This window comes from Uranotaenia lowii, chromosome 2 (assembly GCF_029784155.1).
Source record: "Uranotaenia lowii strain MFRU-FL chromosome 2, ASM2978415v1, whole genome shotgun sequence".
Taxonomy (NCBI): Eukaryota; Metazoa; Arthropoda; class Insecta; order Diptera; family Culicidae; genus Uranotaenia; species Uranotaenia lowii.
The window spans coordinates 186,787,574-186,806,267 of NC_073692.1; the positions used below are offsets into that span (position 1 = coordinate 186,787,574).

The 18,694-nt window shown below is 34.5% G+C and overlaps 1 protein-coding gene across 2 annotated transcripts in view; it reads left to right on the forward strand.

Moving 5' to 3' along the window:
• The window catches only part of LOC129749338 (nephrin-like), a 475,038-nt gene that overhangs the window by 192,220 nt on the left and 264,124 nt on the right, over positions 1 to 18,694 (forward strand). The gene's annotated exons all lie outside the window — the stretch shown is intronic.

The window sequence follows — 18,694 nt, forward strand, 5'->3', positions numbered from 1 at the left end:
TGAGGAAAAGTCATTCTGGGCAATAGTTTTCGGGTAAATGGGATACAATCTTTTATAGAATAAGATTTCGAATAATAAGAAAAACAGCCCTACGATCATCCTTTTTCCAATTTTAATATGAAATATGAATTTTCAAAGAAAAAATGGTTTTTAGAGGATATCAACATAATTTGTGTATCACTTTTTAACAAATAAAAAATTAAATCTTCTTGCCAGGACTATTTTTTCATACAATATTCGGTATGCAAACGATCTTTTAAAATTCACAGTATTTAAAGATTCTTGCACCTAACACCAAATATTCAACAAACATTTGTCCGTAGCTGTAGCAATAACTCACTACGCGTGGCGCTACTCTTCCCTGGCAAGGCGGCGATGCGCTCTCTCTTCGCACAAATTATTGCTCTAATTCAATCAGGCAACAAAATAAGATTTAGGAACACTTATTCGCAAGATTAGCAGCGTGGTTTCTTCCCTGTGGTTGGTTGTTGGGTTGGATGCTTCCACCTTTTAGCTTCGGTTTTTTCCCTCTACTTGCAGCTTCTTCATCGCCACAGCACTTTCGCTACTTTCTTCGCGTTTCTACTTTCTCTCATTTTTCCACAATCTCCACGCGCATTTCCTTGGCCATGAAAGCAGCCTATGTTCAAGTTTTTCCGCATCTACCAAATTCGACGAAACCTTCACGTAGCCTGGTAGAAATGAAATTTGTCAGTGGGTCGGCCGGTTGTTCTGACACATGCCTTTACTATTTCAGCCCCTTTGGAGGCCTCCTCCCGCGAGTTATCTTCCAAATCTACAAGATGGGGGGCACACCAACCCAAGGTCGCACTTTCGATAGGAGGCGAAAGATATGTAGGTACTTGGGTATGTCGCAAATTCGGCGAATTAATTCGGCACATCGCGTGGTGCCTTCTAGCATACCGACGTCGAAATTTAATAAGATTCCGGGAAAATTGACTTACTTGTGCGGGTTTTCACTTTTTTTCTGTTAAGATTCGGTGAGTTCTCTGGTTGATTTATTTTTTTTGCGTTATGCATAAATGATTGAAATGAATATGAATAACTTTCTCAACATATATCATCTCTCGAATATTTTTCCTAATGAATGTTGATTGGCGAAACCGAGTTGGTTAAGACAATTTGAATGTGTATGGCTTGAAGCAATCTTACACGTGTGCAGTAACTTTAGAATTTGGATTGTTTTTTTCTTAATTAAAATGTTCCATAGCAGATTGTGATGGTTTGACTTTCCTTCCAGGATTTGTTTATGGAACAAGTGCAAAAACGCATGTTTATTGGAATGCTGTAATACTAACCTTCTTGGAAAACGCTTTTGGCAGTCAGATGGAACTATTTCTTAGGAAGCACAGCTTTCAAATTGAATTAGAAGGATTTTCTTAGTAATTCACTTGAATGTTTTCTGGAGAAAAGCCAGGATGAGAATTGGTATTTTAACCGAAAACACAAACATCGTCGAATGAACTTTTTGTTTTATATGTCCTACCTTGAGAGCAGTTTCCTTTAAGAAATTCACCGAGGTCTTTTTTACGAGATTTTTTCCACGGTTCCTATATAGTATACTAGCTGATTTACCCGGCCTTGCTCGGGTTTGCATAGAAAATAAATCAAAATGAGTCGTTTGACTTTACGAAATTTTGGTAGCTTTGTATTCAATATTTTAGACATGTTGTGCCAAGTATGTAAGCTTTGAAAGTTTTGTTGGTGTTTTCCAAGTTTTGAATGAGAATATTTACTGTGTTTCCTTTTTTCATATTTTTGAAACACTTATAGTTATGAGATTCGAATTCATAGAAATTAAAAATAATTTCCCATGAACGCTTTTTTATTTCATCACGAAAAACATTTTATACCCACCCTTTCTTAAAGGAAGCTTGAATAGCTTTGACCTTCTATTTTTTTAATCTTCAAATGATTAAACTATATTTTTATCTTTCCCACCCCCCATCTAATGAAATCTCTTTTGGGGATGATCTCCTCGGACGCTGTATGCCAAATACTCCCCCGTATGCTATATTCGAGTTTTATTTGCCCAGAAAATTCTAAGAAGGCTTCCGAAACTTGCTGCAGCTCGTGACCTTCGAGTCTTCCGAGCCAACGGCCATTAGTTCGAATCCCAGTCACGGCATAGTAAACTTTTGTGGTTTAAGCATTTGTGAGATGCAAGCCATCAAATACTCGAAAGATGTACGCTAAGAAATAAGTAAAAGGAATCTCTTCGAGGAAACATTAAGTTTCATTGAGATCCTGTATGTGTTTGTATATGTTTTTTAAACTTGTTGAATCCTCTTTTTCATGTTTTCAAATGTATGTGTACTTTTCGTTGTTTTCTCTACATCGTTTTATGATTCGTTTTTCTTAAATGTTCCAAGTTCCACAAAAAGTTTTTTGAAATGATCTAAAAGAAATTATCTCGGAACCCAAATCGTCCATTTTATGATGTTATAACATTTTATGATGTTTCCGTTCTTGGAAAAACAAAATTTCAATAATTATTGTGGGGAGCGTTAAAGTAAAAATTCTTGGAAATTATTTGAATGAATTCGCAGTACTTAACGGTTTAAGTTTTCGCATAATTGGATGGTAAAATTGATATTTGAAGATCAACATTTATACAAAAGTCATAGATGGACCGATAAAATTGAATTGTATAAACTTAAAACCCCATACTTAATTTCAAATAAAGTTTCTTGCGTTTGATTTGGTTTTTCCAGATAATGCACGTTACATTTTTGAGTTCTCCATTTACATTTCTCGACGGATTTTAAAGCGTTGAAACCACAGCTCTCAACTTATAACCCTGAATTTAATTATTTTATCTTTCTCTATGAGGAATTCTAAAAATACGAAGTTGTTGTATGTTTTCAGCACTCAATCCAAATCCTATATATAAAAATGGAGGCGTTTTCTTTGTAACAACATCACGTATGAATGGTCGGTCGAAATGAAGTGAAATTTGGTATCCGAGGGTTTTTCGGGTCAGAAATGGTTTGTATAATAGTTTCAAAAATTTCACTTTTTATGCAAGGTGGTCCCAATACAAATTCAACTTGCAATGGGACACAAACCGTATAATTTTGTTACGATTTCCATAAGAATAGATTCGCGAGCACGATGAAGTAAAGGACGTGTAGATGAAATCAAACATTCATTACCATTATACATTAGAAGGAAAAACGAAGTTTACCAGGTCAGCTAGTTCATTATGAAGATAAAACATTGCATCCATACTTCACACACTTTATATTCTTATAGACTCCAAAGCCCTGCAGCAGTGGTAGGGAGTACTTTGAAAACCACTACAATTCAAGTCAATACATACTTTACAGGTTAGTTGTATTTTTCAATCCGAAATGTTAGCTCATTATTGCATCCAAAATTCTCGTATCTACCGCGGTACCACGTGCTTTCAGCAGTAGAAGGTACAAAAAAAAACCCGCCAAAAATTTCCCTTTTCTAATCTTTAACGCTCAGCAAGCTTTGATTTGCTTTCCAGTACACGTGAACTCTGGATAGTCGTTTCTTACGCCAGGCCCAAGGTGATGGTAAAAACAACCCGCCAAAGGAAACGAAAATCGGCTGCCAAATGGGTGCCATGACTTTTGATTAGTGAGAATAAAAACGAAAGTTGTATGGGAGGGTCCCTTTTCTTCGGTGGGAGGGGCTCAGAACTATCACTAAAACCTTACCCTGGTCCGAATGCATCTCTGTACCAAATTTCAGGCTGATCGGTTAAGCGGTGTCGATTTGTATAAGGTGCATACAAACAAACAAACATATATAGTCCAACTCATCTTTGTATATTAGATGGGTACTGGGTGAAAGTGCCAACGAAAAGAAGGCGAATTTTGTTGTTAAATTTGCAGATGGCAGCTTCCACCTAACTTCAAAATGCTGTAGATCCCAAATTTCGGACGAAATTGTAACATTGGCATAGATCCGCTTATGAAGGCCATTCAACACAATTCCAAGTTTTGATCTGTCTGATCTACTGTCAAAATATATTCGACGTCATATCCGGGAATATAGTGCCAGTCTCATCGAAAGGATACCGTATCATGTCCCATCTCGTTCCCTAAGAAATTTCGAGCCGCTAAGATTAAACAATTATGGAAGAAATGAATTTTATAATCCGTTTGACATCTCTTGTAGATTGTTCAACCAAGTGTATGTGTATTTTGATTTTAATATATGTAAGTAAGGATAGTTTTAAGCGTAGTTTAAGTAACCAGTCTGTATGATATTAAATTATCGAAGACCGTGAACAACAATAAAATAAATAAAAATTGCAAAAAAAGCTTCATCAGGACGAAAAAAGTATTTTTAAAATGTGATTCTAAATTTTGATTCTTATCGCGAAAAAACGCTTCTGAAGGCCTGAATTTCAAAATTTTGATCTCCGTTTTAAACCCTTTTTTATTTTAATTCACATTGTTCTGTTATGTCTTTTTTTCTTGATTAATAATGCTTTATTTGTTTTGAGTTGTTCTTCCATCATTAGACTGAGTCGATTTGGGGTCATTTTTGAATTTCTCAAACCCTGGGGTCTCAAAAGCTTCGTTTTGGTCCAAAACTCATCCATGATTTTTTGCGGAATTTTTAAGAAACGTTTACATGAGTAAATTTGAACTTTAAGGTTTGTATGGGAAAATCGGATATTTTGTACTGAAAAATCAACATAATTTATGTTCCTTCTGAGCAACCGAGCCTGCTAATGGTTTTTGTGCCAATTTATAAATTCTTCAAAAGAAATTTTCCGCTGAACAACTTTGTCGAAAACCGTAAATTCGTATCTGATCAGACAAAAAAGTTATTAGCTGTTTCACAGGGGTATGTCTTTTGGCATTGATATACAATAAACTCAATTGACACCACTGCTTGTGCCCCGCAAAGTATTGCATGAAAAGTAGTCATGCAATACCTCGCAAAACGGTGGCTCCACTCGATTGTCCCAAAGGTAAGCCTTAAACCCTGGTTTAATAGATTGGACCTGAAATGATGAGATGAGGACCTGGATTTTATTCGTATATTTTCCCGTCTCATGTCCAATCATTATTCCTTAGACGCGGTACTCTACCGTTTTGACATTGCTGGCAGCAATTTGTGTGGTTGCGGCAAAGGTTACCATGACATTGAGCATATTGTTTGGTCGTGTGAGGCCCACCTTGTCGCCAGAACGAATTTAATTGCCTTCCTTCAGGACCGAGGAAAACCACCTAACGTTCCAGTGAGAGATGTACTATCTGTGCTAGATTTGGACTACATGTTTGAAATCTACTCTTTTCTAAAAGCTATCGATCTTCGTCTATAATTCTATTCTATTTTATTTTCATTTTTCCCTTTCTATCTTCTTTTTCTTCTAGAAAAAGGGCTAAGGGCTTTCAGTACAAAATATTCGATTTTCCCATACAAACCTTAAAGTCCAAATTTACTCATGTAAACGTTTCTTAAAAATTCTGCAAAAAATCATGGATGAGTTTTGGACCAAAACGAAGCTTTTGAGACCCCAGGGTTTGAGAAATTGAAAAATGACCTCAAATCGACTCAGTCTAATGGAATAGCCTGGATGAGAATTGATATTTCAACCGAAAACTCGAATATCGTCGAATGAACTTTTTTCTTTTAGTGTGCCCTACCTTAAAAACTGTTTGCTTTGAGAAATACACTGAGGTATTCTTTCGAGATTTTTTGCACTGTTTTTAAGCGGTATTACAGATACCCTAAGACCTTTACAATTGCGTATTTTAAGATTCATCTTTGGACATTGGATGGCCCTATATAGATTATGAGTACTGGGAAAAAGGCTCAACGAGTAGAAGGCGAATTTCGTTAGTTATGAGAACTTATAGTTCAAAAGAAATCGAATTTGAAGGCGGCCCCTTTTGAGGGGGAGGATAAAAGGACCAATTCTGTTTTGCCCCCCTTTACCCCTATGAAGAAACGGGGATTTTATAAAATAATTGCTCGATCGATTTTTACATAATGAATATCAATTGAAAGCTTAAAAATGGACTCAACCATGCCCAAAATTTCAGATCGTTCGTCTGATTTATTGAGTGTATCTTTTCAAAAAGGTAATTTATTTTGAATATCTTTTTCATGAAAGTGGGATTATTTGTAATAAACGTAACCTCTGAAGCATATCATAAATCTACAAGAAACATTCATTTCACATTGCAATCCTTCCAAACAATTTTCCGGCTGAAAAATGGTTTTGATCAAAATAAGTTTCAAGAAGTTATGACTGTTTATTTTTCAGTTGACATGAAATACAGTTTTTTTGGATTTCTCGTCTCGAAACTTGAGAAACAGGATTTTTAGAACAAACTTTAGATACTTTGCATAAATGTTGAGTGAATGGCCGGGATTAAAGATTTCAAAATAATTCTGATAAAAGGTAGTCTTTTAAAAGCCAAAGCAGTTTAAATGACTTCGACACTTTTCGGACATTGTAAGTTGTTCGACTTTTTAATACATAGATATGTTTTTCAACGAAATTAATAATCTCAAAATTTCAATTTTAATATTTGAAGATAGAAAAACTATTTTCATGGAAATATGAAGTGGCTTTGAATAAATGTTGGATTATTGAAAATCAATATTGAGTGCATATAATATGAAAATTCTGAGTAGAAAATAGTTACTAAAATAATAGTTAAACGTAAATAGAACAGAAAATTCGAATAAGCTTGAAAGGAAGTTGGTCTTTGATTAATACTGATTTTATCGATTCTTAAGCTTAATTTTTTTTTGCCAACATGAGGAGGTGCAAAGTATTTCACGAAAAAAATAATAACCATTTAAAAATAAAAAATCCAAATCCATCGAAAAGTATTGTAAAGTTGCTGGTTTTGCTTGCTGGAGCTTTCAATAATTTCATGACATGGTTTTCCGGTTGGTTCACATTGTTCTATTATGCCTATTTTTCTTGTTTAATTTTTTTTTATTTGTTTAAAATGGTTCTTCCTTCATTCATTAGACTAAGTCGATTTGGTGTCAGTTTGAATTTCTCAAACCTTAGGGTCTTAAAAGCTTTGTTTTGGACCAACACTTATCCTTGAATTTTTGCACAATTTTTAAGTAACGTTTTTTTATGGCTTGCCAAACTCTCCCACACCAAAATACTTAAATTGAGCCTTCTGGAACTCATCAGTTCTCGGCACGTCTGGCAGCAGAGGAAAAAAATAAGCTCGCGTTCAAAATTTACTCATGCCGAGAACTCAATTTTTTTTTAATTTCATGTGTGAGGTAAGGTAACTTTAACCAATACAAAAATCACAAAAAGTGAATCTCAGTGGAAAAGAAATTTTCTTTTAAGAGATCCACTTAGAAAAAATGGAATTAAATAATTAAATAACTACTTATACTAATACTAATACAAATAACAATAAACAAAAAAAAAAAATTGAATTGTCAAAGACAAAAAGACATGTTTGTAAATCACATATTTGCTCTAACGGTAAGATATTGAGAGATCTATCAGAGTAAAGCAATTTGGAGGAGTACTGGCTGGGAAGATTAAAAGTCGTTTTAAATATCGGTTTTGTAAATGTTTTAAGCCGAGAGAGCATTCCAAGCAACCAAAAGCCTCGTTAAAAAGGTCGAACACAGCTTAATCAGCATAATCAATGTGCTGAAGTTCCTTTTATTCAGCCCATCTTTCTACTTATTTGTTTTTCGACCGGAGATAATTTATAGGTTATGTTCGGCTTTCGGTCTTTCGGTCAAGATTTTACAACACTTTTTATGTGCTCTTCATCCAACGTTTCGAATATTTATTTATTCTTTTTCAAGGAACTAAAAATAAAGCATAAAGCATAAAACATATTTCTTGTGAAACGAAAAAATGTTCACTTACTCGAACATTCGTGCTATAGTCCGAAATGGATGCGCTCCTAAAGCGTTCATCAATCGTCGGTTTCTGGCTATAAAATTTGAATTTGAAAAATGGTTCAGCTCAGAAGTGAGGAGGATAGCGTGTAACTTACGTGCCCAATACTATAATCTGGCCTGGGCGGCGGCGCCTAATCCGTATTCCGAATGACGTCCCGAAGCAACACTTTATCCACTCGACTCACAGTTTGTTATTGTTGTTTGGGTTTCTTCTTCATAGCCAGAAACCGGCGCCGATGAGTGCTTGTGAGCTATCTGGGAGAGTGTGTGGAACACTCCGCCGTAGGAGATCGCTCTTCCGTCCGTGTCGCTCTGTATATTGACGGTATTCGGAGTGCTTTGGATATAGCACATTTCGAGTACCTCTAGATGCCGGCGGTGCTTGTTGGAGCTGTCGAGAACGGTGGCTTTTTCAAAGTCGAACATGTGTCCCTGGTCGAAGCAATGTTCAACAACGGCCGATTGTCGTAGCTCTCTGATGGCTGGGTCTGATGCTGTGGACCCTGAGGCGATGATTCGGTTTAATTTGGTGACGTCACATTTATGCTTGGACATTCTAGTACGAAGTTTGTAGCTAGTTTGCCCAACATAAACTTTTGAGCATGTCTCGTTACGGTCGGATGCGCCTGCGCATGGGATATTGTAGACCACATTGGAACGATCGATCGGTTGTATCGGGTCCTTAACCACAGGCAGTAGGCTGCGTATCGTATGTTGTTGCGTGGTGCCGATGCGTACTTGCGGATAGTCCGTTTTCAGTGAGCGAACTATGTTCGCAGTTAGGCCGTCGATGTTCAATATGGATCGGTAATGTTGTGTGGGTGTGTCTTGTGTGTTTTGGCTGGTGGTGTCGGTTTCGTTCGCTTTCTGCACTAATCTATTAATTAACGTTGTTGGGTAATCGTTTAATTTCAAATTTTCATGAATCAACCTGAGTGCGGCGTCGGGGGAAACGTTTGTCGAAAAGGTTTTCACACGTTTTATGAAATTCAGAGCCGTGTTGATTTTGAGCCGTGTGTTATGAGCTGATCTGAAGTTTAAAAAGCGACCCGACGAAATTGCTTTTCGATACCACTCGGTTTTTATTGATTGGTCTGCGTGTCTGATCAGTATCAAATCCAAGTACGGGAGGCGATGATCTGACTCTATCTCGACAGTAAATTGGATTTTCGGGTGGTATTGATTGAACTTTTCTCTTACCTGTTCGACATGTTCTCTTGGTAGGGCTAGCAGTAGGTCATCAACGTATTTCCTTAGGATCGGGATCTGGAAATCGAGTGTCCGTGTGACATTGTCTAAAAGTGATTCCATCACAAAGTCAGCTATCGGGCTGGACACAGGATTGCCCATCGCCGTGCCGTATGTTTGTTGGTAAAATTTGTTTTTGAATCTGAAATAACTGCAGCTCATGCAGAAGTTAACGATTTCGAGGAAATGCTGCTCATGCAGAAGTTAACGATTTCGAGGAACATGTCCAAATTTATGTTTGTGTTCTTCTTTATCGCGTCCCAGTTGTTGATGATGTTGCGGAGAACTAGGTCCCGGGGGATACAGGTGAAAAGGGAAACAACATCGAAAGAAACGAGGATGTGATCCGGTGGAAGTACAACATTGTTGATGAAATCGCAGAACTCAAACGAATCTTTGACGTTGTATTTGCTGTTGATCGATGCTTGAAGGCACACAAAGTAGGCTTGCCATTAAGACCAGTAGTACCATGCATGACGTCACCATCTTATGAACTGTCTAAATACATAGGACGAATACTTCAAGCATCGATCAACAGCAAATACAACGTCAAAGATTCGTTTGAGTTCTGCGATTTCATCAACAATGTTGTACTTCCACCGGATCACATCCTCGTTTCTTTCGATGTTGTTTCCCTTTTCACCTGTATCCCCCGGGACCTAGTTCTCCGCAACATCATCAACAACTGGGACGCGATAAAGAAGAACACAAACATAAATTTGGACATGTTCCTCGAAATCGTTAACTTCTGCATGAGCTGCAGTTATTTCAGATTCAAAAACAAATTTTACCAACAAACATACGGCACGGCGATGGGCAATCCTGTGTCCAGCCCGATAGCTGACTTTGTGATGGAATCACTTTTAGACAATGTCACACGGACACTCGATTTCCAGATCCCGATCCTAAGGAAATACGTTGATGACCTACTGCTAGCCCTACCAAGAGAACATGTCGAACAGGTAAGAGAAAAGTTCAATCAATACCACCCGAAAATCCAATTTACTGTCGAGATAGAGTCAGATCATCGCCTCCCGTACTTGGATTTGATACTGATCAGACACGCAGACCAATCAATAAAAACCGAGTGGTATCGAAAAGCAATTTCGTCGGGTCGCTTTTTAAACTTCAGATCAGCTCATAACACACGGCTCAAAATCAACACGGCTCTGAATTTCATAAAACGTGTGAAAACCTTTTCGACAAACGTTTCCCCCGACGCCGCACTCAGGTTGATTCATGAAAATTTGAAATTAAACGATTACCCAACAACGTTAATTAATAGATTAGTGCAGAAAGCGAACGAAACCGACACCACCAGCCAAAACACACAAGACACACCCACACAACATTACCGATCCATATTGAACATCGACGGCCTAACTGCGAACATAGTTCGCTCACTGAAAACGGACTATCCGCAAGTACGCATCGGCACCACGCAACAACATACGATACGCAGCCTACTGCCTGTGGTTAAGGACCCGATACAACCGATCGATCGTTCCAATGTGGTCTACAATATCCCATGCGCAGGCGCATCCGACCGTAACGAGACATGCTCAAAAGTTTATGTTGGGCAAACTAGCTACAAACTTCGTACTAGAATGTCCAAGCATAAATGTGACGTCACCAAATTAAACCGAATCATCGCCTCAGGGTCCACAGCATCAGACCCAGCCATCAGAGAGCTACGACAATCGGCCGTTGTTGAACATTGCTTCGACCAGGGACACATGTTCGACTTTGAAAAAGCCACCGTTCTCGACAGCTCCAACAAGCACCGCCGGCATCTAGAGGTACTCGAAATGTGCTATATCCAAAGCACTCCGAATACCGTCAATATACAGAGCGACACGGACGGAAGAGCGATCTCCTACGGCGGAGTGTTCCACACACTCTCCCAGATAGCTCACAAGCACTCATCGGCGCCGGTTTCTGGCTATGAAGAAGAAACCCAAACAACAATAACAAACTGTGAGTCGAGTGGATAAAGTGTTGCTTCGGGACGTCATTCGGAATACGGATTAGGCGCCGCCGCCCAGGCCAGATTATAGTATTGGGCACGTAAGTTACACGCTATCCTCCTCACTTCTGAGCTGAACCATTTTCAAATTCAAATTTTATAGCCAGAAACCGACGATTGATGAACGCTTTAGGAGCGCATCCATTTCGGACTATAGCACGAATGTTCGAGTAAGTGAACATTTTTTCGTTTCACAAGAAATATGTTTTATGCTTTATGCTTTATTTTTAGTTCCTTGAAAAAGAATAAATAAATATTCGAAACGTTGGATGAAGAGCACATAAAAAGTGTTGTAAAATCTTGACCAAAAGACCGAAAGCCGAACATAACCTATTTATTCAGCCCAAAATTTAGATTCTTATTGAAACTTTGAAGTTCCATTAAAGATTTGAACGGCCTTCTATTCAGCCCACAAGTAAACGTTTAATCAGCAAAAACAAAAAATAATTCTCCTCTCCTCTTTTATTTTGGTCATCACCAGCCCATGTGGTGCTGCCGGTTTCTCGGCATCCATCTTTATTCCTCCCATCCCCTCCCTCAATTGATCATACTTAATTGCATTGCTTTTAATTTTGTTCGATACATGCAGGCACGCACGCCAGTTCTGCTGCACAATTATTTGATTTGCTTACCCAAGCAATCAACCTAATGGAAAAAATTAGTCCTGGTACCAGATTTGAACCCCATCCTCCGAGATGATAGCCGAACACGCTGCCACGACGCCACGCCAAGATATTTCCTTACCGGCAGCTAAAATTCGAAGTGGTTATAAGCTTCCTAGAATACCCGCAAGGGCAACCAGCGGCCAGCAGCAAAGACGCATGTTCATTATTAAACATTACGAAACGGCATATAAATCAATCATCCGTTAAAATAATATCGGTTTAAAAAAATGAAATTCCATGTTTATAACTTTTAAGCATAAAATTTTTCAAATTCTTGATTTTATCTTGATAATTATTCAATGAATTGCTTCAACTGTTTTTCAATGTGTGATAAATTCGTGGTAAGTAAATACAGTTGGACAAAATTTTATAAAGTCAAAGTATTGACTCTTTTCAAAAACAATCATTTGCGAGTTAGCTTTAAGTTGTTCTGAGTTGAAGTTTCAAAATAAATTAAACATTTCAACAATTTCCAAGCTCCAAAAAATGATTTATTTATTATATGCCCTTTTGTGATGTTCGTTCACATTTCATAATCATGAATTGGCGGACATGTCTCAAAAAAGGCTACTTGAGGAACTATCTGGAGCTTCGATTCCATAGAAGGCTATTTGAGATCCAATTTGCAACTTTCATTCTGAATGATGCGATTGACATGTCACAGAAAAGGCTATTTGAGGAACTTCTTAGAACTTAAAGTTCACAGAATGCTTTTTGAGGAACTTCATAAAACTTGAAGTTCACAGAAGGCTATTTGAGACCTAATTTGTAACTTTTATACTGTGTGGATGCGATTGACATGTCACAAAATAGGGTAATTGAGAAACTTCTTGGAACTTGAAGTTCACAGAAGGCTATTTGAGACCTAATGTGTAACTTTTATACTGTGTGGGTGCGATTGACATGTCACAAAAAAGGCTATTTGAAGAACTTTTTGGAACTTCAAGTCCATAGAAGGCTATTTGAGGAACCTTTTGTAACTTTCATGCTCACATTCGAGAAAATTTGGTACCAATTCCCTTTGAAACCTTTATTCAGCGAAATTCGAACTTTGGAGGAACGGGTTTAAGTAGATATGAGACTTTTGGTTGCTTGGGATGTTTGTCACGTTTGAATGTGAAAATTTGTTGGTGGCAAAGGGATATAATTGCATGTGTTTGGCGCCAAAAGGGTATAAGTGCCAAATAAAAACCCGAATTAATACACTCGACAGTAGATTCGTGCCTTTCTTACAGCCTGTAAATTATATTTGGATACATATGACACAAAAAAATAAGCAAATGAGATTTATATATTCTAAATAAGGATTGAAGAATTTCGAACGCAGTGAATCCAAAATGAATTTTTTAAATTCAGATTCAAAATTGTTTATAGAGTAAACGTATATGTAATAATCATAATTTTCATTTAAATTACAAAATTTGCAAATTTTTAAAGATTTTTGAATGACTGGATACATTGTATAATCTCGTTTCTATGACATTATAATCACACTCAAATTACTCTTTTTAGAGTCACAGCATATGGCAGGGCCGTAGGAAGAACCGGCTCATGGGGGGGGGGGGGAGGTTTGATGACTAATTTTTTACCTATGATTTTTTGTTTTACAACACACGAGTAAAAAAAATTAAAACAAATTATGTTTGTAACTATATGATTATTCATTTTTAAGACCTCATTAATAGTTTTCGTATAAAATTGTAACTTAAGAGAAGACACGAATGCCACAAGGATGGTAAAGTGTTATTAATAAAATCTTGAAAAAGTAACTTCAGAAAAGTGGTCGTTATCCTAAAGGGTGAGCTAAATTTTCATTAATGAAACCTCTAGAAACAAAATATGAAAATTGCATTCATCGACGGTTAAATTTTTGAATTTGTTTAAAAGTCTGGTAGATCAAAGTTATTTGATTTGAGCATAAAATTAGTTCTTTTTAGGGTAGCCTTCAATTTCTTAGAAAAAAAAACTTATTCTATACTCAAATCAAACAAGCCCAATCTTCTAAACTCTTTTGCGAATTCCAAGATTCTATCCTTTGATGAAAATAATTAAAATTTTCCAAAAAAACAGTAAGAGATAAAAAAAATTTCGAATCAAATTTGCTTGATGCAAACTAGAACTAAATTTATGATTTTATTTTGAAATTTGGCTTTAAAAAAGCTGCAATATTAATAATGTTAAACAAAACACCGAAATAAAATTGAGCAGATTTTTTAGGTGGAGATCAGGTACATGTTTCTTAAACAGGAAATATTTTTAATAAAGAATCAGTTTTATACTTAAAATCTTGTAGATTATTTTTTTTAAATATAATTTGCAATATTTTGCATGAATCAAAACTTAGAAAATGTACTCAAATTCTACTTTATATTTGTGATTTTCAGCTGCATTTTGTGTACAAACTTATTCTGATTAAAAACTTTGAATTTTGGAAATTGAATTGACAAGCTAATTTTTAAGTTTATGTTCTCATGAATTTCTCAAAAATTTTATGTTGATTGAAAAACTCATTTACAAGCTGAATCTTTTTCAGAATTATAAATCTGAATTCTAAACATGAATCCAAAAATTGAACTTTGGAACTGTTTCCGAATTTCTATACGATTTCCGAAATGTACGAAAAAATACGATTTCCGAATCTTAATTCCAGATCATGAGCTAAATCTTAGAGCCCCCATTCATGAATCTATTATTTGAATTCTGTAGTGCTGGTTTAATCTAAATTCATTATTTCAATTATTTATTTTTAATCTGTTTTGTGAATCCGATTTAAAATGTGAATTTCGAATTATGAATCAGAATCTGGTTTTCAATTTTGGATCGCCTCTTAGAAGCTTTAAATGTTTAAATTTTGTGTTAGAATAAAGTTTGAGAGCTTCAAATTTGAATATTTGATTTTTGAAAAACATGATTCAAATTTCATATGAAATGCAAAACCAAATTCGACCAAGGATTTCAAAGCAGCTTTCTATTCCTAATTTTTTATGATTATTTGAACTGAAAATCAAGAATCCTAAACTTGATACAAAATCAGAAATACGAAAATATGTAAAAATGCAATTTTGATTATAGGAATATGGAACCATAACCTTCAAAATGGGTTTAATTTAAAATTTAATATTCAGACCTGAATTTCTATGATTAGGTTGCCAAATTGCACGGTTCTAACCGAATTGACCCGGATGTTTAATATAAAATTTGAGAAAAATCTGGTCCGACCCGTTTGCCCAGATTTCATTGGAAAAACCTGGATTTTTCCCGGGTTTGTTCTCATTCTTATTCCTAAATGAAACAAAAAAAAAACAAATTGTGTTGTTATTTTTTTTTATTTATGCGTTCAAAATTTTTGCAGCAAGTTTCAAAAAAATATCATGAAAGGTTTTTTAGGTTTTTTTTCTAGATTTTTATGAGAAATTCCTAGGTTTTGACCAAAACTGCCCGGTTTTGCCTGGATAGAGTAGAGTGTGTAGAGTAGAATACCTCGCTTCCTTTTTTGGACCCTCATGGGGGGGGGGGGATTAACCCCCAAATCCCCCTCCCCCCGTTCCTACGGCCATGGCATATGGTAAATTTGAAATGGAAGAAGTTAAAAAATTAAGAAAACAATTTAAAAAAGTTGCCTAACCATGTGTTTCAAATAATTCAACCTCTCAAGTGTAGGAAACGAATAAATTGAAAATATAGCTGGGTAAAATTACAACTGCTAGAGTAGGGGAAAGGTTTCCTAAATGGGCCTATCGGGTTAAATGACCCTACGGCTGTTTGATGAAATGGCTGACTAGAAAGCTTATCTGAGCAATGCATTTTGAGGGTGATACGCTTAGAACATAAGGCAAGAAAGAATTTTATGAATTTACAAACTCAAAAAAATTTAAAAAATCATACAAGGTTTTGATACTTTTTTATGTAATAATTCGACTTTTAAAAATTATACGTAAAGAAGCTTAAAACAAAAACTAGGATGGTTTTTGTTTCGTACTCAAATGAACTTTAGAAATAAAACATATTTCAGCTTTTGTGGAAGTTTAATTATGATTATATAGTGGAATAATAGAGTGTTTTTGTATGCCCCCATCATGTTTATAAAATGCCTCCATCCTAAAATAACAGGTTTAATAGAATAAATAAATGATTTTAATCATTGAACCTTCAAATCTAAGCTCTGAATAACATCTTAAGAGAGAATTGAAGATCTAAAAACAGATTTGATATAGTTTTTCTCATTGATGAACTGCGTCCATAGTAAGGCAACCCTAACTTTTGTATTATTCCATAAAATTGTAATATACAAAGATTTTTATAATACCTCAGCTTTGTCGTACGAAAATTATAACTTTCTAGCAGTTTAAATGAAATTATACGGAAATATTGCCCAAAAACAGAAATTTTGTTCAAAACAAAAATAGGCGCATTTAGCCCGCACGGTTTGAGGTTCGGCATTTCAGACAACACTTATAATAAAATCGATTTCTTGGAAACAGAAGAAAGTTTTAACATAAAAATTACTCCAATGTATAGAAAACAGATGCCTGCACACGTGTATATAGTTTTTGTACACATATTCGATGTGATATTTGATTAAATCAGTGTTCTGCTTAATAGGCGCATATAGCCCGCTCCTCCCCTAAATAAAACACAATACAGCAACGTAGGGAATAATAAATAATCGATCAAATTAGCTATATATTTATAAATTTTTTGACAACTTTGAAATGTTAATATTTTCAATTTTGTCATTTTTGTCAATTTTGTAAATATTTGTTATACAGACCCCGTTCGTTTTTGTCAACATTCGATTTTGGGCAACATTCGATTTTTCCAACATTCGATTTTGGCACGTGTGCCAAAATAGAACGGTTTTTAGAAACGACATTAGATTATAGTTTTCGCTATAAATGGACCAATATAATTGTGATAAACACCATTAATACGTTTTAACGTTCTGAAATGGTGATGAAATAAATCAACAAAATCAAAAGTTTATTAAATAATTTATAAAGTACTCAAAAATGATGAAAAGCTGAAAAATTCCAAAAGTTAAACAACAATTGCAAACCAAACACTAAAAATGACAGAAAACAACTAAAAAATGATAAAGAACGACATAAACAACAAATATGACAAAAATAACAAGCATTATAAACAAAACAAGTATAGTGCAAAATGCATCAAAACCATGATAAAAAATAGTTTAAAAATGAGGAAAAACTCACGGCAAAATCCGTACGATGTTGGCAACATTCGATATTAGCAACACAAAATGTTTGGGCATGTTGCCAAAATCGAACGGGGTCTGTATTGCAATTTTTGCAAATTTTGTAAATTTGCCCAATTTTGTCAATTATGTCAATTTTGTCAATTATGTAATTTTGTCAATTTTGTCAATTTTGTCAATTTTGTCAATTTTGTCAATTTTGTCAATTTTGTCAATTTTGTCAATTTTGTCAATTTTGTCAATTTTGTCAATTTTGTCAATTTGGTCAATTTTGTCAATTTTGTCAATTTTGTCAATTTTGTCAATTTTGTCAATTTTATCAATTATGTCAATTTTGTCAATTTTGTCAATTTTGTCAATTTTGTCAATTTTGTCAATTTTGTCAATTTTGTCAATTTTATCAATTATGTCAATTTTGTCAATTTTGTCAATTTTGTCAATTTTGTCAATTCAATTTTGTCAATTTTGTCAATTTGATCAATTTTGTCAATTTTGTCAATTTTGTCAATTTTGTCAATTTTGTCAATTTTGTCAATTTTGTCAATTTTGTCAATTTTGTCAATTTTGTCAATTTTGTCAATTTTGTCAATTTTGTCAATTTTGTCAATTTTGTCAATTTTGTCAATTTTGTCAATTTTGTCAATTTTGTCAATTTTGTCAATTTTGTCAATTTTGTCAATTTTGTCAATTTTGTCAATTTTGTCAATTTTGTCAATTTTGTCAATTTTGTCAATTTTGTCAATTTTGTCAATTTTGTCAATTTTGTCAATTTTGTCAATTTTGTCAATTTTGTCAATTTTGTCAATTTTGTCAATTTTGTCAATTTTGTCAATTTTGTCAATTTTGTCAATTTTGTCAATTTTGTCAATTTTGTCAATTTTGTCAATTTTGTCAATTTTGTCAATTTTGTCAATTTTGTCAATTTTGTCAATTTTGTCAATTTTGTCAATTTTGTCAATTTAGTCAATTTTGTCAATTTTGTCAATTTTGTCAATTTTGTCAATTTTGTCAATTTTGTCAATTTTGTCAATTTTGTCAATTTTGTCAATTTTGTCAATTTTGTCAATTTTGTCAATTTTGTCAATTTTGTCAATTTTGTCAATTTTGTCAATTTTGTCAATTTTGTCAATTTTGTCAATTTTGTCAATTTTGTCAATTTTGTCAATTTTGTCAATTTTGTCAATTTTGTCAATTTTGTCAATTTTGTCAATTTTGTCAATTTTGTCAATTTTGTCAATTTTGTCAATTTTGTCAATTTTGTCAATTTTGTCAATTTTGTCAATTTTGTCAATTTTGTCAATTTTGTCAATTTTGTCAATTTGGTCAATTTTGTCAATTCTGTCAATTTTGTCAATTTTGTCAATTTTGTCAATTTTGTCAATTTTGTCAATTTTGTCAATTTTGTCAATTTTGTCAATTTTGTCAATTTTGTCAATTTTGTCAATTTTGTCAATTTTGTCAATTTTGTAAATTTTGTCAATTTTGTCAATTTTGTCAATTTTGTCAATTTTGTCAATTTTGTCAATTTTGTCAATTTTGTCAATTTTGTCAATTTTGTCAATTTTGTCAATTTTGTCAATTTTGTCAATTTTGTCAATTTTGTCAATTTTGTCAATTTTGTCAATT